Genomic DNA, 26,132 nt, shown 5'->3' with positions numbered 1-26,132 from the left:
AACAATCTTGAAATGACTGAGTCCCTCAACCAGAGAAGGGGCAAATCCATCATGGCATTTTTATAAATGGAATATTACACAGAAATCAAGGAGAAACAGCTACTTCTACACTCAGCAACGTGGTGAGTCTCATGCACATAATGTTGAGCAAAAAAGTCAGACAAAGAAGTTCATACAGTATGATTCCATTTATATGACGTTCAGAAACATAATGTTGTCAGGTGTCAGAATTATGGTTATCTCTGGGGAGAGGTACTGACTGGGAGGGGGTTTGGGGGGACCCTGCTGACATGTTGGGAAATGTTCTCTATCTTGATTTGGGTGGTAGTTACTAGGCGTCTACACATTAAATATTCATTGAACTGTACAATTAATATTAGAGACCTTATGCACTTTCCTGCAAATGTGATGCCTTAGTTAAATTTCAGAAGTTTACATCCCTGCACTTTGTCTCATCTCAGTTTCTCTATTGTGTGAGTAATCTCACCATCTATACAGTTTTAATAAAGGGAGTACCTATGATGCTTACTCAAAATGCAGATTCTTTGGTCCCATTCTAGATGTCCTGGGTTGGAATCTTTGGAGGGAAGAGACTCAGGATTCAGTGTTCTTAACACTGAAGCTGGTGGGGAGCGCAGGGAGCCTGCACACTGAAGGCCAAGTTCCAGCCCAGCCCCCACCCCCGGCGGCGCTAATCAATTCCACTGTAGCGTTTGCAAACCAAGGCCAAACTGAAAATTGAGAGACATTGTGTATTGTTTCAGCCTTGTTGTGGGAGACACAGAAGACTGGCCCTCTTCTGCGCCTTGGCAGGACATGCCTTTCATAGCCGGATGTGCCTTTGTTTGGATTGAAAGTTCTTCTCTTTTTGCTCCTTTCCAATATAAAAGAAACTAAATGTTTTGCCTGATCTTTTTTTTTTTCCTAGTCAACCTAGTGAAGCTGGAGGATTCAGAATTTCACAGGTTTTTGTTTGTTACTTTGATTGATTTTTTTAGTTTTGAAGCTGGGGAAACAGAGTCTTTGCTTTATGTTTTCTTGATTATAACATTGTTTCCACCTGCAAATTTTTCCTTTGAAAGCATTTTTAGTTCCAGTATTATCTGCAGGCCAGAATTATATAGTTGTTAATCAAACCCCTCCTTCCCATAACTAAGCTGACATGAAAAAAGCCAATTAGTAATGTCGCCTTCTGCTTCGCAGTATTTTCAAAAATCAGTAAATGAACTTGGCAGTGGTGTTATCAAACCAAAACTTGGGCCTGCTCACCTGTGTGCAGTAAAGCCCATCCACTGACATGAAGTTGTGGTGAAGGGAAGTGCAGTGTTTACTGTGAGGTGCTGTACAAGGAGTCTGGACAGCGAGTGCTCAAGAGGTCTGAACTCCCCGAAGGGGTTCATCAAAGCGTTTTTAAAAGCAAGGTGAGGGAGGGGGAGTTGCTGGGTTTGTGAGCAGCTTGTGTACAATTCTCTGATTCACTGATGGTGAGGTAAACTAAAATGGCAATCGGTGGGGGTTTTAACATCTATAAAGTAACTCAGGAAATGTGCGTCAGATATTATCTGGGTACTTCAGAGAGGAGCTAAAGCAGAGAATATGGGGAGGGGTCTGTCCTGGGAAGGCCCCATAGGGTCCTGCTTGCTTACAGTGGGGCTGGGCAGTGTTGGAGGTGTGGGTAGGAGGGTGAATGGCAGGTGTGGTATTGCAATTCCTCTTTATCTTTAGTAAGCACAAGTGTAAGTACTGTGTACATTCGGTTAGTCGAGTGTTTGCGTAACAATGTGCTCAGAGTGTGGACTGTGCCACCAAAAAACAATATGCCAAAATTCATTTCCATTTAAAACGAGTTATGTCTTCTTATAAAGTCCCATAAAGGTTGATCCCAAATTATCTTGGATCTGCTTTCCAGCATCAAAGATCCTTCACTCAATATAGTTAGGATCACCTTAGTGTAGAAGAATACTTCGTTCTGTTTAAAAAAAAAAAAAAAAGGTTATTTTTTCCCAGGATAGACAGATTAGAAAAAGGTGCCCTGTCCTCTGGCTGATGGAGTTAGGGCGCTGGGCGTGGCCCACAAAGCACAGGTAGGTTGCAGCCTTTCCTTGTGCCTCCTCTGGTGTATGGCCTTGTGCACGGCCCAGCATGTGTGAAGACCATGGAACCAGGACATTCTGGTGTGTGTTCCCAGGCTCCCACTTCTTCCAGGGATTGCCTTTGCAGGTGAGTGGGCAAGGATTAAAGAGCAGGGGCTCATTTATTATGAGATTGGTGAGGCAATGGCCATTACCCAGTTGTGCGGGAAAAGAACCTATGCAGCCTCTCCTAGATCTGTCCCCTCTTCTTGATCTGGGACACGTGGGCCCCGAAAACTGCAAAAACTCTGGGTACAAATGACTCCATACAAACCCCAGCACTAGGAGACGTGGCCAGACTCTAGCCCGGCTTCCAGCAGCCTGAGGCGCTGGGGTAACCCAGCCTCCCTTAAGTTCCGGTCTGGAAAAGCTCTCAGTTGACAAAAGAATGACTATTTGTTCCAGCCAACACCTGATGACAGACCCTGGAATGCCCATTCTCAGAGCATTTATTGAAAAAAGTTACAGTTGTGAATCCTTCCTCTGTTCCTTTGGGATGTATGTGAACCTCCTACAACCCAAGAAGGTCTTTCTCAAGAGACCTGAGCTATAGCTTTGAAGTGCAATTATCAGGATGATAAGGTCTCTGTCTTTCAGGCTCTGTGGGATGTCGAAGCCTAACTTGGCTGAATTCCAGTTAGCAGACACACATGATCGAATCACACTGACATTAACCAACCCTCTTACCTGCTTTTGGTAACTTTTCCCTTTTCTAATTCTGCTCAATGGCCACCGCCCCCCTTGCTACCCCCTAATTCTCCTTTTGAAATGCCCAGTCATTTGGAATTGGACAAATTGGAATTGAGCTCACCTCTGTTCCCTGCTGTGGGAGTTGCTGAATAAGATCTGTCTTTAACCCCTTTAACTAGTGTGTGGTTTTGTTTATCCTTGATAGTTCTTATTGAGCTTCTTTCTGTAAAAGTAACATAACTTGCCATAACAACATTTTAGCACATGTATTTTTCCATGTTGATGTCTAGTTTCCATAAATATAATATTTAATCATGGTGTATGATGGGTTATGTGCCATAAATTTCTTAATCAAAAACCCATTAAATCTGTTCTTATTAGAAAAGGACTATACGTTCATCATGGAAAATGAGAAAAATAGTATAAACAAAATACAAATCACCTATCCCGTAATCCCACTACCCAGTTTTGCCTCTTTTGAATCCATTTTCCAACTTCCAGTCTTAACAGTTCAATATATATCCTTATGGTTTATACGTTCTTTAAATATATCTGTATGATTCAGCATACTTTTAAAAGCAAAAGTGAGATCATATTTTTTAGACAGGTTCTTTTCTACTTAACAATTTCCCATGTCAGTAAATATTCACAATGGCGATTTAAATGTTCAGAAAGGTGATTTAAATACTATCCCATGTTCCATTGTACGGATGTACCAACATTTCATTATCTTCACAACTATCTTGGTGGGCTTCCCCACCACCAGTATTTCCCCCTTATTAACAATATTGAAATCATCTTGCTGGCAAATCTTTGTGCTCACCCTTAAATATTTCATCGGATAAACTCTGAGAGGAGCGTTTAACTCCACTGATGACTCAACTGCCTCTTTCGTTGGGCTTCAATGACGCCACATTCATTCCCCCTTTCCTCTCTGGCTGTGCTTCCCATGCAGCATCTTCTTCTGTCCCCATCAGATTCTGCCTGGGCCTGTGCTTTCCCCTCCCAGTCTCCTGCATGCTGTGAGCTCACTCATCCGATGGCTCCAACTTCCATCCCTACGCTGATGACTCCCCGTCTGTAGCTTCAGTCTAGATATCTCCCTTGTGGGGACACAGGGCAGGCGGCCTCAGAATAAGCCTCAATGGCACGTTGATGATTTCTTTTGTTTGTTTGTTTGTTTGTTTTTTAGGGGATGGTTGTTGTGGGGCAAGGCAGGCTGGTACCATAGGGGTGGTAAAAGAATTTATCAGAAACAAAAGTGAAAAGAAAAGTTTATTAAATACGCTGCTACAGGCAACAGGTGAGAGGTGTCTGTGTGCCCTGAAGCAGATTCTTAGAGTCTTTTATAAGGAAGGGCCTGACCATCTACCTGCTTTAAGGAAGGTGGTTGTGTTGAAGGTTTCCAGACGTTAGTTGATCATTATCTAAGGGCTTAAGTTCATTATGTTTGGGGAAGTTACGGTTTATCTTTAGGAGGGGATTTGTTAGGTCATAATTCAGGGTTGTTAGTTGGGCTAAAACAATTACATGTTGGGAGAGGAATGTTCTTTGTGTTTTCTGGTTTCTCTCTTCATGACATGAGTGATTAGGGTGCAGGGAGACATCTTGTGATTGGAGCCCCCTTTGGCTCTCTATGGGGCCTCTTACTGGTCCTCGAACCCCACAGTAGGTAACTAGATGTATGCATGTACGTACATATGTATGTATGTATATATATATTTATAATGGCAGTACTGAGGACTGAACCCAGGACCTCGTGCATGCTAAGTATGAGCTCTACCACTGAGCTATACCTCCCCAATATACTGATGATTTTGAATGAAAGTTACTTAAGAAACAGCTGATGCAATATAGATACATTGACCCTCCTCTTGTTGCTAAACTAAAGTTCGTGTGCCCAATGCACATAGAGGCCAAACAACCCAAAACATTGGGGTTTGGAGCAGAAAAAGGTTTATTGTAGGGCCAAGCAAGGAGAACAGGTGGCCCATGCTTGAAAATCCCAAACTCCCAGATGGTTTTAAGGGAGGTTTTTTTTTTTTTTTTTAAAAGGAAAAATCTGGGGTGGGGGCTGCCGGGTGTGTGACTTTCTTCTGCTTGGCTGGTGCTGAGGTAAAAGAGCAGTGCTCCAGGAATCTTGTGCTCAGCCTGAAGTTACCATCCTCCACCTGGGTGGGGGCCTTGGTTCCTGCAGAAGAACTCACTGATATTTTGTTATGTGTATCCCTTGAGGAGGAACCAGGACCCTGCCCCAAGGCTGCACTGTTGTCTCTTGACAGTTCCTCCCTTGTCTCTGCATTCCCTCCCTTCCCTGATTAGTAACTGTTTGAATCTGCCCTTTGGAACTCAGGAAAGGTCAAAGAGGCTGAGTGAAGCCTATTTCCTACAAACAAGAAAGCGGTGACACGGAGAGGACCCCACAGGGTCTTGCTGTTTTACTCGCTGTCTCTCTGAAAGCAAGAAATAAATCTCCCACATGAAAGGTGCCCTCCCTGTACCGGGAGGTAGAAAGACATCCTTATCACCAGAGACAGGGAATTCAGGGCAAGAAGCTTGTGTAAATAAACCTTCTTACTAATTTACCACCCAAACCCAAACTTTGCTTAAATTCCTTATTAATTAAGCACCCAAATATAAGGTTCTTTGTCCTGTCAAATCCTCACAAATTTATTGTTTCTTTGTGTGGAAAGATATAAAAGCTGCCCACTTTTGATCACTCTTTGAGCATCATTTTATGATCTCCTATGTGCATGAAATTAAACTGGTTTTTCTCCTGTTAATTTATCTTGTATATTAGTCCAATCGCTGTTGCTGAACCAAACTTGGGTCCACTCACTTGTGTGCAATAAAGCCTATCTACTGACAGCGGTTTGAGGTGAAGGGAAGTGTAGCGTTTACAGCAGGGCACCAAGCAAGGAGTCCAGGGCAGCTGGGGCTCAGAACACCCAAACTCCCCGATGGGTTTCAAGGAAGCATTTTTAAAGGCAAGGTGTGGGAGAGGAGTCACAGGGGATGTGACCAGCTTGTGCACAATTCTCTGATTGATTGATGGTGAGGTAACAGGGTGATGGCACAGGGGTTAACATTATCAGTCCTCAGGTTTTAGCAGGTCCGGAGGCTGCATGCTCATGGTCACCTAGTAGTTAACTTCTTCCATTTGCTGGGGGTTTTAGCGTCTGTAAAACAACTCAGGAAATGTGCATCAGATACTGTTATCTAGGTACTTCTGAGAGGAGCTAAAGCTGAGGACATGGGGGAAGGGATCTGTCCCAGAGAGGCCCCACAGGGTCCTGCTCAGTTATAAGACAAGCAGTCAAGAATCCAAGAGGAGTAGAGGGGGAAATCCACCACCACCCGACTCCCCATCCCCGACTGCCCGAGCTGAGCTCCAGTTCCTGAAGATCTCACTATTTCACAGGTCCCCACCTGGATGTCTCACAGCACATAAAACTCAACACAGCCAAAATGGAATTCATGATTTTCCTCCCAAATCCTCAACCTCCAGTGACGCCTATTGCAGTAAGCAGCACCGACATCCACCCTGTGGTTCAAGCCAGACACCTGGTGGTCTTGCTGTCTTCTCTATTATGTTGCATATTTTGCCAAGTCCTATTTGATCCCATTTCTCACCTTTGAGCTTCAGAATTCATTTACTTCTCTTCATCCTCACTGTGACCCCTAGACCAGACCGCCATCTCTCACCCAGATTACTCATTCTGTTCCATCGCTGGCTCCCTGCCTCCAGTTTTATTTTCCTCAATTCATTTTTCCCATTGCAACTGGAAAAAATTTGCTAACATGCACATGTGGTCGTGTCACTCTGAAACTTCAACTTTTCAAATGGCTCTCCCTTGCCTTTGGAGGGAATCCACACTTACCATGGCTGACCAGGGCTTTTCAAAGGAATAACTGGTCCTGCCTGTTTCTCTGGCCCCATTTCTTGACATTCTGCTCTCTACTAAAAGAGACCATGGTTGTCTTCCCAGTCTGCTAGTAAGCCATCGTTCCTCAGGTGCATCCACATTTCTCGTTGGCTCTGCCAGTCCCATATGTCACTTTATCACATCACACAGTCTACCCAACCCAGAGCCTGGCATGACAGACTTTTCAAAAGACACATGTCGAGTCAATAGATGTGTAACATTGGCTGAGAGGAGGTTGTTGTTATTATTTTTTGATGCTTGGATAGATACTAATTAAGAAGCAGTGCAGTTAAGTCTATAGTCTAGTGTCTAAAGTCTAGAGTAATTCAGGACAGTGGGCAAAATCCTACTCTGCCACCTTGGATCAATTTCTTCACCTCCCTAAACCTCAGTTTCCTCATCTACCTCAAATAGATGGTATGAGGATTAAATAAGACGGCTCAAGTAAAATATTTAGTATAATGTCTGGCACATTAAGTGTTTAATAAATGTAACCCAGCAACAATGACAATGGTGATCATGATACTTTGCCTCCAGATGGGTGGTCCATTTTGCATGCCAACCTATTATAGAGTGAGTTGCTGTTTCAGTAAGCCTTGCGGTAGTTATTAGCAATTAAAAATAATACATTTTGTGGGGAGGGTATAGTTCAAGTGGTGGAGTGCATGTTTAGCATACACAGGTCCTGGGTTCAATCCCCAGTACCCTCTCTAAAAAAGTAAACAAGTAAGTAAACCCAATTACCTCCTCCCCCAGAAAAGTAAATTTAAAAAAATTTTTTTAAAAGAGTTAAAAAAAAAATACCTTTTATTTCCGGCGATAAAATAGGCAAACTTTTTTGTATTTCTTTGATTGATAGCAATATACTGATTTAGACATTCATGGTATTATTTATACATTTTGGCTTTCTTGAAAAAAATGCTTCAGTGACATCTTCATGCACTTAGCTTTTTTTCCCCCCCAGTTTTGAAAATTTTACTTATTTTCTTGTCATTTAACTATTCAATAGCCACTTTTGGAAATACACTCAATAAAAAACATTAGACTGTAGTTAATTTTTCTTCTTCCTAAAAAATTCCTTCACATAAATTTCTAAGATTAGTATTAAGGGGAACACGTTCACTTTCATCAGTTTTGCCGAGTTGCTTTCTATAAAGTACAGACTACTCATTCTAATTTTAGGATCCCTCTCTGTGTCTTGATTCTTCTACTTGTGTGTGTGTGTGTGCTTTTTTAATTGAAGTATAGTCAGTTTACAGTGTGTCAATTTCTGGTGTACAGCACAATGCTTCAGTCATACGTGAATATACATATATTCATTTTCATATTGTTTTTAATTAAGCATGAAAAGTGTAACTTACTTTTCTGTGTAGTCTTTCTGTACTTGGCACGGTGATTACTTTGGCCAGTAACTTGTTTCTAGACCACTATCTATGGTCACTTGTCCTTTCTCACAGTGATATTTGAGACTTAACTGAGGTCTGGTGTGAAATGTGTAAAATCAAATGCACTATATGATTAAGTATAAGATATTCTTTTTAATAGTCAGGAAGTAGTGTGTGTTCTTCACCAAATACTAGGTAGGTAAGTCACAGAGAGCACTGATTTCTGCAAAATGCAGTTACTTAAGACAGTAGCAAAATCCAAGAACAGCATCTACATAGTATAGAATATATGTTATAGAAGAGTGTTCTTTTTTCTATCTGTATCAAGGAGACAGTGGCTAACTTAGAATTTTAGTGAGGACTGCATTTGTTGGCAAGTAACAGAAAAGATTGGAGGTAGGCACTCTGGCATTGGTATGGGAGCTTCATAATGTTACCATTGTCCCATGTTCCCATCTCTTGGCTCTGGCATAGTAAAGTCACAGATTTCATCCTCATGGTCAGCTCTGGGTACAAGGTGGCTGCTCTGATCCCCAAGGTAAGTCCTTCTTCCAGACAAGAAGAAGAAAAAAGTACAAATGGCAAAGGGATAGCTCAGGGTGTTTTTATCAGAAAACAAACGTTTCTTGGAAGCCACACCAAATAATCTTCTGCTTACATTTCATTGGTCGAATGATCATATAAGCTGCAAGAGGAGCCTGGGAAGGAAGATAGCTTTAGTTGGGCACATTGCCACCCTGAACAGAATTGGGTCCAGCAGAGAAAAGGGGAAAATGGATGTTGACTGGGCAACTTGCAGTATCTGCCATGGATGCCAATATGTTTGTAATTTTTCTTTGGTAATACGAAAAATATCACATCATCTTTCTCTTAAACAGAAACTAAACTTACCAAATACACTGTGCTTAAGCTTTTATCTCATTTTAGACCCAACCAGTCTAGAAGAACACATGTAACTCGTCTTCTCAAACCTGTTATTTCTCTTGTTCTTTAGTTTTGGGTTTTTTTTTCCTTCTCAGTTCAAAGTGTCACTCAGGAATTTGAAATCTGCAGATAGTTACAGTGTTTTGACAAAGAAAACCCAATAGAAATACTGCTTTTAATCCTGAAAGCATTTCTGTGACACACTTTATATACGTGAGGAAGGATTAAAGCCTTCTGTGATGTGCAGTCCTTTTTCTCCTGGTGGAGTAGGAAAGATTACCTTCTCGCTTCCCCTTTGCTGTGGCTGACACTATTAGCTAACTAGTAAACTAACTGGCTAATCTTTTAGATCTAAAAGCCCCTGGACCACCTCAGTCATTAAAACCTTCACACTGTAATTTTATGAACATAAAACATATGTATTGTATGTGTTGGATCCTAATTCTACCCACTGAAGTTGAATGGGGTGTCAAAGATGGTGAGGAATCTTTTCCGAGGAACTGTGTTTCTTCCATTCAGTAAATAAATACATAAACAAAACTTATAACTCTGCTCTGGGACCTGAAAAAAAAAAAAAGAACTTGGAGAACAATTACCCTTAAAAGATGTGAAAAAAATTTTTTTTGCTTTTCAAAAACTAACAGATCATACAATTTTGCTTAATATATATGTGAGGAAGTCTTCCAAGTTATCTTGCTAACTAAAGGTTTAATTCTCTCTTCACGTCTAGGAAGATACTACTAGATCGAAGAAATTATTTAAACATGAAGGTATTGGGTATTTGGTATGTTTTAGGGTTTCAAAAGCAAAATTCAATCATATGGCGTAGGATTTTTGTGCCCATGAAAGGCGGTATAGAACACCTGTTAAGGGAGTGTGCTCTTGAGCCAAACTGCCAGAATTATTAGCTGTGTGACCCTGGGCAAATTACTTAGCTTCTCTGTGCCTCAATTTCCTCTTAGGTAAACTAGGGATAACATTAATACGTATCTCGAAGGATGGTTATGAGAATTAAATGAGTTAATTTCTACAAAGAAGTTAGTAGAGTGCCTGGCAATTTGTTAACAATCAAAAATATTAGTCATTATTTTAGCCGTTAGGAATTCCTCTTTTCCAGTACAAATTAAGGGCTCTTTGCTGGGTCATTTGTATCAGCAACATCCAAAATCCAGTGTTGTGGCAAGATTCTCTTAACATGGTTCCACTCCCCTTTTGACATATACTAAAAATGCAATGAGAACTCTTAATATATTTCTTTCTGCTTATAACTTAACAAAGTAATAAAAGGAAGCATATACAACAATGAAACCAAAGCCATCATCCTCTTACTCTCTACAAAACTCTTTAGACAAAAGCCTCAAAGCATATTTCAAAATATTTTGATAGTGATTTACAGCATGTATTAATCTGATAAAAACTCATTTTTTTAGTTCTTTGTCCACTAAAAGCCTATGAATGCAAAATATTGCCTGCCATATCAGTAAACAAAGGACACTGCAGCCATCAAGTCATCAGCCACTACTGCAGCCTGCCCACGATGGAGGGCGGGAGGGAGCTCAGAATGGAGACAGACTGGCAGCCCGTCTTCTGACACCACCCTCAAAGTTACACCTTGAGTGAACTCAAGATGGGAAAGAATAGGATACTGGTCCTAGACAGCTGAGTGCATGCACATCAAGGGAATGATTTCACTGAGCCCAGACTTTTGCATCTTCCCATGTATAGAAATGTGCTAAATTCTTTAACTTGAGATAACTGGTTTTCTTTAATTAACAGTAATCTTTTGATGTCCAACTACCTGGTCTTTGTTGCAAAAACTCCTATGTATCCTGACTCCTCCCCTGCCTCTTTGGAGCAGTCTCTTAGAGTGATCGGAGAGGCAGCATCCTGGGCTTAAATCCTCAGAAATGTCCTAGGAATAGAATGTAACTCTCAGCTTTTAGGTTCTGCATTTTTTTCAGTCAACAAGTGCATGGATCCTCAGAGTGTGGGTAAAGATACAAGCAAGATTTTATGCATCTCAGCCAAAGAGAGAAGCAATTTTTTCCCCCTTGAAACATTCAAAGCCTTATCATGTTGCAAGTAAAGAGGATGAAGTCAGAGCCTCCTCACAGGACACTCGTCACAAGGTAGGAGACAGGACTTTTGTAGGTCTCAGCAGGAAAGACCTTGCCATAGGAAGAAAGCTGGGCTTAGCTGATTGAATGGGGGCCACTGGACCCTCTCTTTTATGGGACTGGGAGGGTGTAGTTCTTATTTCTAGCAAAGTGGCCAGACATTTGAGAGGCCTCCCAGGCACAAGTACTCATGCACTGAAATAATATCTAAAAGCCAATCACACTCATGCATTTCAAACATTACGAACAAGTTGTACTGGCTAGCTTTGCACTAGGGCCCAAGGCTTCAACACCTGCAGTCTGGTAGCCAAAAGAACATCTTCCCAAAGTGGCAGGAATTGTTTGGAATTGCCCCAGGGACTCCTACTTACATACAGCTCAGGAAATACAAATTCAAACGTTATATAACTTCATTCATTCACTCAAGATTTGCTGTGGATTAAAACAATTCAACAATTCAAAATTCCCACTCAATTAAATCTAGTTCAGTGTTGGGTCCACTAAAAATGGTAACTATTTTTTGTATAACATTTAAGATTGCTGCTAATTAAATATTACAAATTAAATATAACAGTGAGGTTGATTCTTACGAGCAACTGGAAGCAGAAGTCTTTGATTAAAAAAACCCTGAATCAAGTATATCTCTAGCAACAAGTATTCTTTGAAATATTTATTGATTTTGTTGATCATCAGTAAATTCGTGAAAGGTTGGTACTGTGATTGCTAAATATTTCCGAGGAATTAAAGATGCAATTTCAAATGTTCTGGATGAGCTGAAAACAATGCCACTGCTCTTAGATGATGAGTTTATTTTTCAGAGCTTATTGATACAAGGAAGTCTTAAAATTACCCAAATACAAATACTATTCCTCAATACAATTATTAAACCTATTGAAACCATGGCATGCCTTACCTTAAAGAAATCTACCATGCTCTAAATACTTGAGAGCTTATCTTTCTTTCTTGGGAGTGTTATTAGCAACAGGGCCCTGGGCTCAGAGGCAGATGAAGTCAGTAGGGAGGGGAAGGGGAGGAAAGGTGGGTGGAGCTGCCGTCCTTCTGGGTCAGGGAGTGTTTGCTTGTGCTAGATTCTGAAAGAGAAGAGGTCAACGCAGGAATGTGGTGGTTCCTTATTATCTCAAGATGGAAGTCTGGGCGCTTGGGCTTGTCCAGATTGTGAAGGGGACTCTTGGCTTCCTTTTCCCTTGCATCCTCCTGGGAGGCAGTGAGGAGGGAGGTGGCGGGAGGGGTCCCTTCGTCTTCGCGGCGCCCTCCGCACCCCTGCCCCGAGGCCGAGCTGGCCTCGCCCACCGGGGGTAGATTCCCGGAGGTCCCGCCCCTCGATGGAGGAAAACTCCGTGGGGCGTGCAAACGGGATTCTGCGAATGTTGACATTAAAGGAATACGCAAATTGAGCGTCGTGGTCCCCGCAGCTTACCCGCACCTATTTTTATACCTAAGCCAAGGTCACTCTTTAATACCGGGCCCTTGCATGAGCTGGGGCGTCGCGCTCTGCCTAGCGACGGCGGCTAGGGCGGGGAGAGGGGGCGCGGGCAGCGGGGCGGGGGCCGCGTGGCGCCCCCCGGCCGGTCAAGCCAGTACCTGCCCGGCGCCCGCCTGAAGAGCGGGCCTGGCGGGAGGCAGGGCGGCGTCCCCGGCGCCGAGGAGGGGCCGCGCGGCGCGGGCGGGTGGACGGACGGGCGGGGGGATTCGCGGTGGGCGCGGGCGCCGCGCGGCTGCAAAGACTGGAGGCGCTGCAGCGCGAGTGCGTCACGCCGGCGGAGGGCACGGTGGGCTGCGGCCGACCCGCCGACCAGGAGCCGGGCGTCCCGGGCGAGGGGCAGGCGGCCGCACCCGCCCCGGCAGCCGCCAGCGGCGCGGCCCGGGCCCGGCCGGGGGTCGCCCGCGAGCAGCCGCCGGCTCCATTCATTCCCGCGGCTCCGCCTCCTTTCCCGGGCTTCGGCGGCTCCGGCGGCTCCGGCGGCGCGTCCGAGGTGAGTGCGCGGCCCGTCCCAGGTCGGGGCCGCCGGCCGAGGCCGAGACTGCCTGGTTCGGCCTCGCGCCCCGCAGGTCCCGGCCCCGCATTCTGCGGGCGGCGACGCGGGCCACACGCTGCGGGCCGCCCTGGGGACTCGGCCGCCGCGCAGGCCCACGCCGGCCGCTCAGGCCCGGGGCGCGCGTCCAGGTGCGGGCGGCCGGCCGGCTCCCCCGCGGGGCGTGTGGTGCGCCCCCAGGTGTGCCGGCCTCGGCGCCAGCGCCACCATTTTGTGTGAGGGAATGCCTCCTTCTCCTTCCTCCGCCCGCCGCGGCCGGCGTCCTGCTCCCCGGCTGCTGCCTGCCGAGCCCCCTCCCCTCCCGGCTCTCCCGCCTGGAGCCTGTCCTCTCGAGTCCATCGCCTTGGCATGGGGAAAGCGGACCTGGTGGCGGGTGGAGCGGAAGCGTTGAGGTTCGGGTTCAGCCACTCAGGTGGCCTCCAAAGATGCTCTAACCACCTCCCTTACCTTTCACTACTTTTGGAATAGGTATTGTTTAAATTCTCTTACAGAATGCAGGTTACTGCAATTTTGTTTTAATTCTTAGGGGCCCATTATGCAATTTCCCGAGGCCTGTGCCCCAGGAGATCGATGGGTGAAGCTCTGGATTGTTATGGCTCAGGGACCTGGATTACATTTACTCCCATTATAGCCCTTTGGGAGAGATGATGAAGTATCTCACTGGCTTTTCAGCATTTGGAAATTGGTATGGGTATTTTACCTGGAGTAGATTCTAAAATAACCACGACCCCGTTCCCCTTTGGGATAGCCTTTCAGACCCTCAGTTGAAATGCTCTCGAGTGAGGTTTTTTTGCGGGGAAAGAGACAGGTTGCTAAAAGACTCCCCAAAGGAAAACTTGTAACTGTGATTCAGAACTGTTACGTATTTATCATTTTTTCAAGGTTTCTGACAATATGGTAATTCTTGTTCTGTCCCCTCGCAAATGTGCCTAGGTACCTAGGAGATTATACTCTGGCCATTTGTATTTTATCACTGCATCACAGACGGGGATTAAAGTCTGGAATGGTGGTTGTTGCATAATACACACATTTGGGCCCTGGAGGGAATTCACCAAACGGATCTGGGTTTGTGCAGTGTATCATCTGTTTGCAGGAATGTACGTAGGTACAAAAGATGTACAGGTTATCTTTGCAAACTGTATCTTATTTTCCTCCTACAAGAGGAGCGGTTTTTAGTGACTAATAGAAACAAGACTAAGTTTGTTTTGTTATTGTTGTTTTTTTTAATCTTTTTGTTTGTTTGTTTTGGAGGGGGAGAGCGGAAGCGAGCACAGGTAATGTAGTGGTGAAAGGAACCTGGTAAAAGTCTATTTGTGGTAAGACTTCCGGTACAAAAGCAAAATATCACAGTCTTTCATGGAAAGCCTGTAGCTGTCATAGTGGTCTCTCTTTGAGTTTATGATGAGGATTGGTTTAGGGAACTTAGAAAAAGCTTACATCAGTAGCCACATTGGCCTGCTGCTTGAGTAATTATGACCTAAGATGCTTTACCTGTGGATTTAGGTTCTAACAAGTTTCAAATTAGTCTGACCTTTGAAATAGTTTTCAATTGATTACAAATGATATCCTTTCTCTAATAAAGATACAATATACATCAAACAAAAGGCTTAACTTTGATTTGGAGAAAAAATATATGATTAGATGCTTTTGACAGTCATTCTCTTTATTAAATTACTCTAAACTTTTTTTTTTTTCTGATTGGTTGAAGAGCCACTTACTCTCTGTGCAAACAAATGATTCCATATCATGTACCATCCCTCGCAGAAATGTCATGCCTCTTCTTAATGACATGTTCTGTGGAATTATGAAAGTGAAAGGGACCTTGGACATTGAAAGATCAGATGAGTCTTGTTTTAGAGAACTTACGTAGGTAGAGATTGCTAAGGACTGCATGTACCCTGACTGGACCTATCCTAGGTCCTTGGGGATTGAGTTCCGCAGGGTGTCAGACACAGTCCCTACACCTTTATATTGATTCTGTTGATACACGTATCAAAGAAGTTCACTGAATTGGTAGTGTTGTATTTAATTAATGCGAGTCTGCAAGTGATCTTGATGTGCTTTTTATCTTGAACATAGCATGGGATTTTGAGCATTATTTTACCAGTGGTTGAAAACTTGAAAAGAACCTCTAACATTTTTCTCCTTAGCTCCTACCTAACTAACCCTTTTAAGCCTTCTCTGTGTATTCTGCGCAGCCATCTGACTAACAAGGCAAAAAGACTTACTTTTTAGAGGTAATTAGAATTTAAAAGGATTGAGTATTCAGACAGATGTTCAAAAATATTTATCAAGGATTCTGTAGCAAGGATTGTTGGTTGGTAGGACTTTAAAACCTTCATGTTTCTTCCCATTTCTAAGATTTTCTGATTCTAAATTGAAAAAAAGAATGGCATGACTGTTGTGTTTACAGTGATTTTTCTCTTCACACACCACTAAGTTTTTGATCCTTTGTGTATTTAACCCTGAAATTAAAGTTCTAAATTTGGTATGCTTCATTGATAGTAGGGCTATTTCATGATTCTTTCCAACAACCACAACAAAATTACCCAAGGTTAAGTTTATAAGGAAAGGTATGATGATTTAAAAATGATCAGGGAAGAGTGATACTTTATTGAAGACGTTATAAAATAATTATTAAGACTCATTGAATTTTAGAGCTGGTATATGAGACCTTAAGGTTTATCTGCTCTGTAGGAGGGATCTACTCACCTAACCCAACCTATTTTTTGGGCCAGAAAGTTTGTGACTTAACACATACTTTTAAAAAAAAGTGTTATTTTAGTTACAGCTCCTCCAATGAGATGTTTTAGGTTAACACCAAAAGTGGCTTTCATTTATTGAACAAACACTGAGTGTCTTTATGTTACTGGGCAGAAAAACAAATAGATCCCACCTTCATGGTGTTAGTGAAGTATTGTGAGTTGAAATGTTAAAAGTTCCGTAAAATCTGAATGCACAAAGATTTTTGCAAATATGAATTGGGAACAAATCAGTTTAGTAAGTTGTATCTTTTAAAAAAGTGGCAGATTGCATGTTGCAGGGACCCTTGGAGTCATGGGTTGTGCAAAGGAGCGGGTTCAGTTGCTGAAAGAAGCTGAGAGGGAAAGAAACCAAGAAGTAGCATTGAGGGAGAGTGTCGTCCAAGGAAAGAGTGAGACTTTTAAGTAGCAGAAAGTAGTCAGTTGGGTCTCGTCTGTCATAAGGACAAGAGGGGTGAGAGTACAAATAATCCCTTGAATTTGGGAGTTGAGAGGCTACTGGAGGCCTGAGGAGGCGTATTGTCGGTACAACTGTAAGGGGAGAAGCCGATTTAGGAATGAGGAGACATGGAGGAAAGTCAATGACCTTGACTTTTTGTTGTATAATGATTGGTAAAGTAGTAAGTTGTACTGATAAGGAATTTTATCGTCGTCTAAAAGTCTTTTATGCATACATACCGGTGCTTTCAAGTTTGGATCAGCCCACCCTTAATATATCAGATGAACTCATTCTTAAGTTAACAGTAGTTATTATTCACAGGCAGTGTAAGGCCACATTTTAAGCCAAAGAGACATAGGTTTGAACCCTGGCTTCATAAAAGAGTAGTTGCAACAGAGTTCATTCAAAACGTTGTTGGCAGAATTAAATGTGATAATATTCCTAAAGGTGAGCTAGTACTGATATCAATGAAATTAGGATATATATATATATTTGAGTATCTAGTTCAGTGTTCTTCATCTTTTTCTCCTTTTTATTATGGTTGTTGCCCCACAGCCACCCCTTGTACAGCACTTTTTTTGAGGTACATTTCAAAGCAGTGATTTACTTTTTTTTTACATTGTGATTTCTCTACCACTTGTCAATCAGAGCTTTTGCTCTTCATGAGATAAAATATACCAAATGAGTTGAGCTGGTAGAATTTTAGTTAAAATTATGGAAATCTTTGGGTTTTGTTAGTTCATGTATTAATGTAGGGGAAATACATGTTTTTTTTAAAACTTGAAAATAATTCCTGTAATCCCCTTTATAGCTTTTGTGGATCCCAAGCAAAGAATCTGTCTTCTAATTTTAGATTTGGTCCTGTTTTCTATTAATTATTTGTGTATATGAGTGGAAAATATAGATAAATTTAGCAAAAAGCGACCACATGTTAGAAGTCTTGGTATTTAGTTTTGTAATACAATGCAAATCTAAAAGTACTGGAAATTAATTTCAAGGCTGAGGAGATTTATTGATACTATTTTCTAAACCATGAAAAAAGAAATTGAAGTGATTCTGAATATAACTTTTGTTTGGAGAATACTTTTATCTGAGTAGCTTCACAGAATGGCAACCACAAAAAAAAAAGACGTAATTTTCTTTTATAAAATGATTCATATGATTTTACAATTTCATATACAATAACCACTCAACTGAAGTCTGTGGACTCTTGGCTCTCCTTGCTAGAACTGGCTTGGATGGAGATGGAAGTTCTTGTGGCTTTATTTACAACGGAGCATAGAGATGTTACTCCAACCAGAGTTGGACTGGATCACCTGTAACTCTCCACACTCTTTGACCAGCTAATTCACCGGTCTGGGTTTTCATGCAGTGTGATACATTTGGGTCGAATTTATTGTTGGAAAGGCCTATTTCTTTTTTTTTTTTTTAAATTAATTAATTATTTTTTTTGGTTGGGGAAGGAGGTAATTTGGTTTTTATTTATTTTCAGTGGAGGTACTGGGGATGGAACCCAGGACCTTGTGCTTGCTAGGCACACACTCTACCACTGAGCTACCCCTCCTCCCACCAATGCGCATTTCCTTTACTCTTCAGGGATATGTAGAATAAATCTTAAGTTTTCATCTACATATTGACACTTCAAATATTTGAAAGGTAACTTTCTTTCCTCTTTTCCAAGACTTGACCTCACTGATTTCTCCCAATTCCTGTTGCTCGTCTCCTGTACCATGGTTGCTAGATCCTTTACCATCCTGGTTTTTTCCCACTGGTGGCATTCCAGTTTTTTGGTGTGCTTTTTCTTAAAATGTGATCATCAGAATGGAATAAAAAACGATGGATGCTGTCTGACTCATGAAGAGGGCAGACATCTTTTTCTATCTCTGCATCTGGATAGTCAGAATCCTAATAATGAAGCCCTATTCTGGGGTCATTTTTGCCTTAACTGAAAATAAACAAACAAACCTTGCTCACTAGTTTGTGTTGAGTCTAGTATCATCTAAATCTCAAGGTCTTATTTATCTCTGTTCTTCAGTAATGGGTAATTAAAAAAAAAACTATAATGCAACTTAGTGAATTTCATTTTTTCCCCTTAGCTCTATTTTATAGTAGTTTGTTAAGGAAATATTTGATAGACATTTTACTTTGTCAGCTTTTGTTTCCCTTTCATTTTTTAAACTTTAAAACAGTTGGCTTTGGATTTATTGTGTAGTAAACATTTAAGCATTCTGAAGAAGATGGATCATAGTGATTAGAACAAGCATCTAAAGTCTGAAGAGAAGATATTGCAAGATTTAAAAAATCAAATGCCTAAGGAGTGATTGACCAGTATGCTTGATATGTTCTGTGATAGTTGTGTAATCCGTCAGTTACATCATGGGTTATATTGACCTTTTGTCTTGACCTGGCAGCCTGGCCACCAGGTGAAATCCCCCTGGAGACAGGCTGCCTAGGTTTGGAAACTGACTCTGACACTTACTAGCTGTGTGAACTGGGCAGCTTACCTGACCTTCCACACCTGAGCCTCCTCTCTGGGAGAATGTGTGTACGAATACCTGCCTCATAGGGTCATTTTGAGGAATAAGTGGGATAGTATGTGTAGGGTGTTGAGCATAATGCCTTGTGCAAGGTAAGCAAGCGATAAACTGTAGTTCTGTTGTCATCCTCAGAAAGCATTCCGAGTTATAAAAAGTGATTATAAACGAATTTGACAATACCACCCCTCTGTAAATTTAAGACCTTTTTTCCTATCTTCTTCCTCCAAGTAATCACGTGTGGGCACCTAAGTTATTAGAAGGGACATCAGAGATCATTTGACCCATCCCTACTTTCTATATGTTTGGAAAAATAGATTATGCTTCTCTGGAGATCTGAGCCTGGTAGGTTAGATGAAGAAAGGTAAATCTCACTATCATGTGATAGATAAAGTATGTTAAAAGAAGTATGCTGAGTTACTTAAGAGGAACTCATAAGCGTTTCTCAACTTGTCTTCCTTAAATTCTACCTATTAATGCATCCCACACACAGCTGCTGGATAAGTTGTCTTACAGTATAGTATAGCCTTGGGTGTCTCTTTTCTGCTCAGGATCTTGAATTGCCTCCTACTGTGTGCCAAATAAAAGTCCAAACTCTAGTCTGGTGTGTTCCACCCTCATTTTATTTACCGATAATGTCTTTGTATGTACCTTAACTGTCTTAGTGAACCCAGCTATTTGCCATTCTCAGCATGCTTTCTGGCTTCCTCTTAGAGGGCCTTTCCTTCTCTCTCTGCCTGCTGAGGGACCATCTCTTCATCCAGCAGCAGAACTGTATATGTGTCTCATCTGGGGCAGCTCTTCCTCCTCGCACCAGCACATACTTTATTTATACACACTTTTGTTTAGTCATTTATTTACTCGTTTACTTAGTAAATCTGTATTGAAGCCAGATAGGAAGGTTACTACTGTCTTTTTTCCCCTAGGCCTGCTGCCAGTGAAAGGTAAGAAAACAGTTTCACTTGATCTGGGTAAGCAAACCCACCTGAGTTTGCAAGAGGATTGCCGGGCAGGTGTATGGGGCCGCGGCTTCGAGTGCAGAGTTGGGGAAACCTGGAAGGGAGAGAGGAATGGTTAGCCTGTGGTTCAGAGGCTGCTGTTTTTCCAAGTTGATGTGATGCTCTGCAGATAGTGGAAACCCTTGGTTACATTTTTAGTTGCGTAGTGAAAATATTAGGGGATGGTGGTGGGTGGTGATGGTGATTGTGACTCAGCAGAAGATTTCATCTGTTGAATGTCAAAATTAAGCACCAAGTTTTGTTTTTGCTTTTGTTTTGAGCTAGGCGTTTTTTTTTTTTTAATGAAAATTCAGTCTTCGTGATTCTAAATGAGACAAACCTCTGTGATATTTTATATTAAAGACATCCACAACAATATGCATATTATTTAGACTATTTTTTAAAATTGCCTGCTTCCTTGAGGTTTATGCCAAACCCCTGTTAACCTTACTAAAGCATAAGGAAGTCAGATCTTTCATATGGTAAAGAAGCCAGGTAAAAACAATAAAGAAATTGAGATTGTCTAATGTTGAAATGAAGGACAAGACTTTATGATACACTCATTTAAATAGTTCTTATTTTGTTTTCTTGACTTTTGTAAACTGCTTCTGTGAGATTGTTAACAGTGTTCAGGAATCTGGGTCCTGAGGGGCTGAGTGGCTGAGTGGCTGATGTGTTCTAGCGGCAAATGTCTTTTCTGCAGAACCGTATGTAGTCGGCCAAGTGGATGCTTCAGTTATAAGCACATTTTTATTTCTTCCTTTCAGATATCACCTGTTAATTTATTGCTAAGCTTTTGCATATGTATCTGAGGAGTGTCAGTAGCTCTCTCTGTATCTTGCTCCAAGTGCGTAGATAGTAAAGCAAGGATTTCACATCCATTCCTGGCTGTGGTCATTAGTGTTTATGTTCTGACTTGACTTTGCTTATGAGTCTCATTTTAGCCCTATGAGCCCTAATTTGCCTCCCCGCCTCCTCCCAAATCACATTCTGTCTCCCTTGGAGGTCAGATGCAGGCATGTAACCTAAATTTTGCCACTCAGATGCATCCAATAGAGACTTACTACAAAGTGAGTAGATTGAGGAAGGAGGCTCCATATGGAATCTCCTTTCTTCCCCACCTGTCCCCTCCCTTGAGTCCCTCCTTCTTCCTCCTTCACCAGGTTATTACTTCTGTTAACAATATAATGTAACCCCATCCAGATAATTTCCTCTACAATCATATAAGTGTATACTAATATTTTTTGTAAATTAATTTGTTTTAAAAATATTTGTGATTGGCTTTTTAAAAAAATAGGAGTTGAGCATTTTTTTTTTTGATATTTTTTAACTGAGGTATAGTCAGCTTACAATGTTATCAATTTCTGGTGTACAGCATAATGCTTCGGTCATACATGAACATACATATATTTGTTTTCATATTCTTTTTCACCATAAGTTACTACAAGATATTGAATGTAGTTCTGTGTGCTATATGTTTATTTTATATATAATAGTATCTGCAAATCTCATACTCCCAATTTATCCCTTCCCTCCCACTTTCCCCCTCTGGTAACCATAAGTTTGTTTACTATGTCTGTGAGTCTGTTTCTGTTTTGTAAATAACTTTGTCTTTTTTTTTTAGATTCCACATATAAGTGATATTGTATGGTATTTTTTCCTTTTTCCTTCTGGCTTACTTCATTTAGAATGACAATCTTCAGGCCCATCCATGTTGCTGCAAATGGCATTATTTTATTCTTTTTTTTATAGCTGAGTAGTATTCCATTGTATAAATATACCACAGCTTCTTTATCCAGTCATCTGTTGATGGACATTTAGGTTGTTTCCATGACTTGGCTATTGTAGATAGGGTTGCTGTGAATGTTGGGGTGCATGTTTCTTTTTGAATTAAGCCTCCCTCTGGATATATGCCTAGGAGTGGGATTGCTGGATCATATGGTAGGTCTATTTTTAGTCTTTTGAGGAATCTCCATATTGTTCTCCACAATGGCTGCACCAGACTACATTCCCACCAGCAGTGTAGGAGGGTTCCCTTTTCTCCACAGCCTCTCCAGCATTAGGAGTTGAACATTTTTGATGTTTGTTTTTCCTTTTTTATGAATTATCTGTTTATGCCACTTGCTTATTTATTTGCATCTTAGTTTAAAAACCATTGTATTTGGAATGGAGGGTATAGCTCAGTGTAGAATTTGAGCTTAGCAGGCACAAGGTCCTGGGTTTAATCCTCAATACCTCCATTAAAAATAAATAAGTAAACCTAATTACCTCCTCCCCACCCCCAAAGTTGTATTTGTTTTAAGGATACTAGCTCGTATGTGTCATATTGGTTATAGTTTGTCTCTGAGTTTTTTGTTTTTTAGATGTAAAAATTTTAATATATGTTGAAAGTTACTGGTTTTTACCCTTGCAGTGTATTCCTTCCTCGGAGATCCTTTTCCTGTATCTGTTCAAGTAATTTGCCCATGGTCATGTGGAGATAGTCCTGGCAGTTTGGCTCAAGAGCACACTCCCTTAACTAGTATTCTACATATTCCCCTGTTAGGGGCCCCAAATTCTATGCCATATGATTAGATTTTGCTTTTGAAGCCCTAAGATATTCCAAATACCCAGTACCTTTGTGTTTAAATGATTTCTTAGATCTAGGACCATTTCTTAGACATGAGGAGGGAGTTAAACCCTTAGAAAGAAAACTGGTAAGATTTCTCTTCATATGTGTAAGCAATCATATCATCTTAGTTAGGGTTCTAAGATGCTATGTTTTCAGACACAGCATGGTGACTGAAAGAATAGTCCTTAGAGCTAGACTGTCTGGGTTCAAGTCCTAGCTTTGCCGCGCACTATAGTGTGCCCTGGGGCAAGTTACTCTGCTGCTCTGTCTTGGTTTCCTCATCCCAAAATGAGATAATTAAATTACCCACTTCATGGGTTTGGGATAAAAGCTCTATCAGGGAATGCATGTGAAATGTGTTGGCTAGAAGTAGCCACATAGTCCCCTGTTGGCTCAGTGATTATTACTTCAAAAGATGATTTTGCTTTCTACGTGAAATAAAAAGAGGCAATAGGTATGAACCCCATTTAACTTCTGCCTCGTTACCTATAAACTTATAGGCAGTTCTCACCTGTACGTAATCAAATGTTTTTCCTTTCCCAGAGGACAGAAAAGGATGTCTGAGCAGTGTTGAGCCCACCTGAGATTGGATAGTTGGAGCAGCCTATTCAGTGGTTTCATTTTTGTCATACTCAAAAACTCAGCTCTAAGAGTGGAGAAGGATTAATCTAGGCTTTAGGGCTTTGTGTAGGGCGGGAGAGGTAGAAGAATAAAAGTGAGTACGGTAGACCAGTTGAGCTGATGTAGCACAGAGACTAGGTTAGTTAGGGAAGGACATGACGTTAGGGAGAAAACAGACAAGGGAAGAATCAAGGGAAGAATCATGAGAAGAATCATAATAAGGTCCAGAAACAGGCTTTTTGTGTAACAGGTTGAGAGCATTGCGGATTATGTTGCTTGGATACCTAAACTATTTTCGGTGTTGGGGAAACAGTCGGGAGTGGTAGGATCATGACTTGGTTGAGATTGTTATTCTTTCTTTAAGAACTCTTTCAGCTCTAAAATTTCCATTTTTTTTGGATCTTCTTCTTCAAAAGCCCCCAAATAATAGCAATAATCTATAAGAATCTTGAAATAATTTAGGAACTAAATTTAAAAAGTATATTTCCCCCTTTTAAGAGTATACTTGATATCTAGTGATTAACCTTAAATAGGGGAAAAATCACAATAATAGGAATTTGATTTTTAACTCTTTCTCATATTTTTTTTCTTGTTAAGAGCATTCAGTCTTTCAGATAGTTATATAATTTTTCAGGAAAAAGGGATGAATTACTAATAGATGGGTGTAAAATAGCTGGTGGGCATCTTGGAGTTCTTATGTAAGAGATGTGAGTTATCAAGTTTTTATACAGGTTAGCCAGGATTAATGAGCAAGCCATTTGCTTAATTTATAAATTAATTTGGACACTTTTTACACTTCGTTGTTCATTCTGCGTAAATTTTTTGATGAGTTACTTTGCTTAAGGCAATATTAAGCTTTCTCATTCATGTAGAATCTAGTTAGGCCTTTTGGTTTCTCCCATGGGCAGAGCATAAACTACTTGACACAATTTGATCTGACAGCTTTTCAGTTACATAACAGAACAGACGCTTAAAAACAACAAAAAAGAGGGAGAAGTGAGTGATGTATCACAGCAATCTCTATTTCCCTCTTCTTGACTCCCTAAACTAGCGGGACCAGCATAAGGCTAGTAAGTTGCACAGTCTTAAGTTAACCGCTATTTTTTTAAATAAACATTTATAAACTTTTAGAGGTGAAAAAGGTCTTTGGATTTATCCTGTCCTATCGCATCACATTACAGATGAGAATACAGACGCCTAAAGAGGGTAAGTATCTTGCCTAGGGTTACAGAGCTAGCTAGTAGCAGAGGTGACCCAGGAGACAAGGCCACAGGCTTCTAATTCTAGTGCTTTCTGGTGTAATATGTGAATAGAATATTTAATAACAAAGTAACTGTTGCAGAATTTTACAAAAGGAAATTTCATATAGTCATGACAAATACCGTGATATTTGATTTTGCATATTGAGTGAAATAATTATATTGGAAGGTATATTTGATTGTCTGAATTCATATTCTTCTAGCTCCATAGTGGTATGACATTGATCAGGTCTTTTAATCTCTAAAGCTCCATTTCTTCATCTATAAAATGGGGCTGATAGAAGTACCTTATTGTATATTAAATGTAACAGTCTCTTTAAAATCTGGTATGTGGTCACTCCTCAGTAAGTGTTGCCTGCTGCTATTACTGATTTAATAATAATTTCTCGTTCTTTCATCTTCTTTAAATACTAATAAATAGGTGATTATTTAGCCAATAAAATTGAGCAGTGAGAGTGACTAATAATAAAAGTAATGGATTTAAGAACAGCTACGAAAACACAAAAAAGATTTTAGAAGGGGTATGTGTGTGTGGGGCTTTGGAATTAGGGAAATATTTTCTATTTTTTCATATTAAAAACTATGATGCTATAGTTTTTAAACTGTATTCAGAATTCACAACTTTTTAAAAAAATTTATTTTATTGAGTTACAGTCAGTTTACAATGTTATGCCCATTTCCAGTGTAGAGCACAATTTTTCAGTTACACATGAACATATATATATTCATTGGTGCATACTTTTTCACCATGAGCTACCACAAGATCTTGTATATATTTCCCTGTGCTATATGGTATAATCTTGTTTGTCTATTCTATGTATACCTGTCAGTATCTATAAATTTTGAACTCCCAGTCTGTCCCTTCCCACCCCCTTCCTCTCTGGCAACCACAAATTTGTATTCTATGTCTATGAGTCTGTTTCTGTTTTGTATTTATGTTCATTTGTCTTTTTCTTTTTCTTTTTTTTTTAAGATTCCACATATGAGTGATCTCATATGGTATTTTTCTTTCTCTTTCTGGCTTATTTCACTTAGAATGACATTCTCCAGGGACATCGATGTTGCTGCAAATGGCATTATGTTGTCATTTTTTATGGCTGAATAGTATTCCATTGTATAAATATGCCACATCTTCCTTATCCAGGCATCTGTCGATGGACATTTAGGCTGTTTCCATGTCTTTGCTATTAAATAGTGCTGCTATGAACATTGGGGTGCAGGTGTCTTTTTGAGGTAGGATTCTTTCTGGATATATGACCAGGATTGGGATTACTGGGTCATATGGTAAGTCTATTCCTAGTCTTTTGAGGAATCTCCATACTGTTTTCCACAGTGGCTGCACCAAACTGCATTCCTATCAGCAGTGTAGGAGGGTTCCCTTTTCTCTACAGCCTCTCCAGCATTTGTCATTTGTGGACTTTTGAATGATGGCATTCTGACTGGTGCAGAATTCACAACTTTTAACTTCGTTGGGAGATGCCTTGGAGGTGAGATGAGAGAGAACACTGAAATAATTCCTTCTGTAGTGAAGAAGAAATACATTCATTTTTAAGCCAGTTTTGGATTTAAGGACTTACTCAGTTAATGCTTCCAAATCTCAAGAAAAGGTTAAAAGAATGCTTGAGATCAACAATATTAAAATCAAGTAGGATGTATCTGGAAATTGCCAGATTTCTGGAG

General features: G+C 40.9%; 1 protein-coding gene across 4 annotated transcripts in view; it reads left to right on the top strand.

Moving 5' to 3' along the window:
- The window catches only part of FAM169A (family with sequence similarity 169 member A), an 88,341-nt gene that overhangs the window by 13,421 nt on the left and 48,788 nt on the right, over positions 1 to 26,132 (top strand). The window contains exon 1 of one of the 4 annotated variants that reach the window (XM_074359823.1): positions 11,994 to 12,640. The exons of 2 other annotated variants lie outside the window; for them this stretch is intronic. The gene's annotated coding sequence lies outside the window, so the exon portion shown is untranslated. Of the gene's footprint in view, positions 1 to 11,993; positions 12,641 to 13,045; positions 13,169 to 26,132 lie in introns of those variants that run through there. One more of the 4 variants, XM_074359818.1, reaches the window with a different exon arrangement.

This window comes from Camelus bactrianus, chromosome 3 (genome assembly GCF_048773025.1).
Source record: "Camelus bactrianus isolate YW-2024 breed Bactrian camel chromosome 3, ASM4877302v1, whole genome shotgun sequence".
NCBI classification, from domain to species: Eukaryota; Metazoa; Chordata; class Mammalia; order Artiodactyla; family Camelidae; genus Camelus; species Camelus bactrianus.
This window is presented reverse-complemented; position numbering and strand designations above follow the sequence as displayed.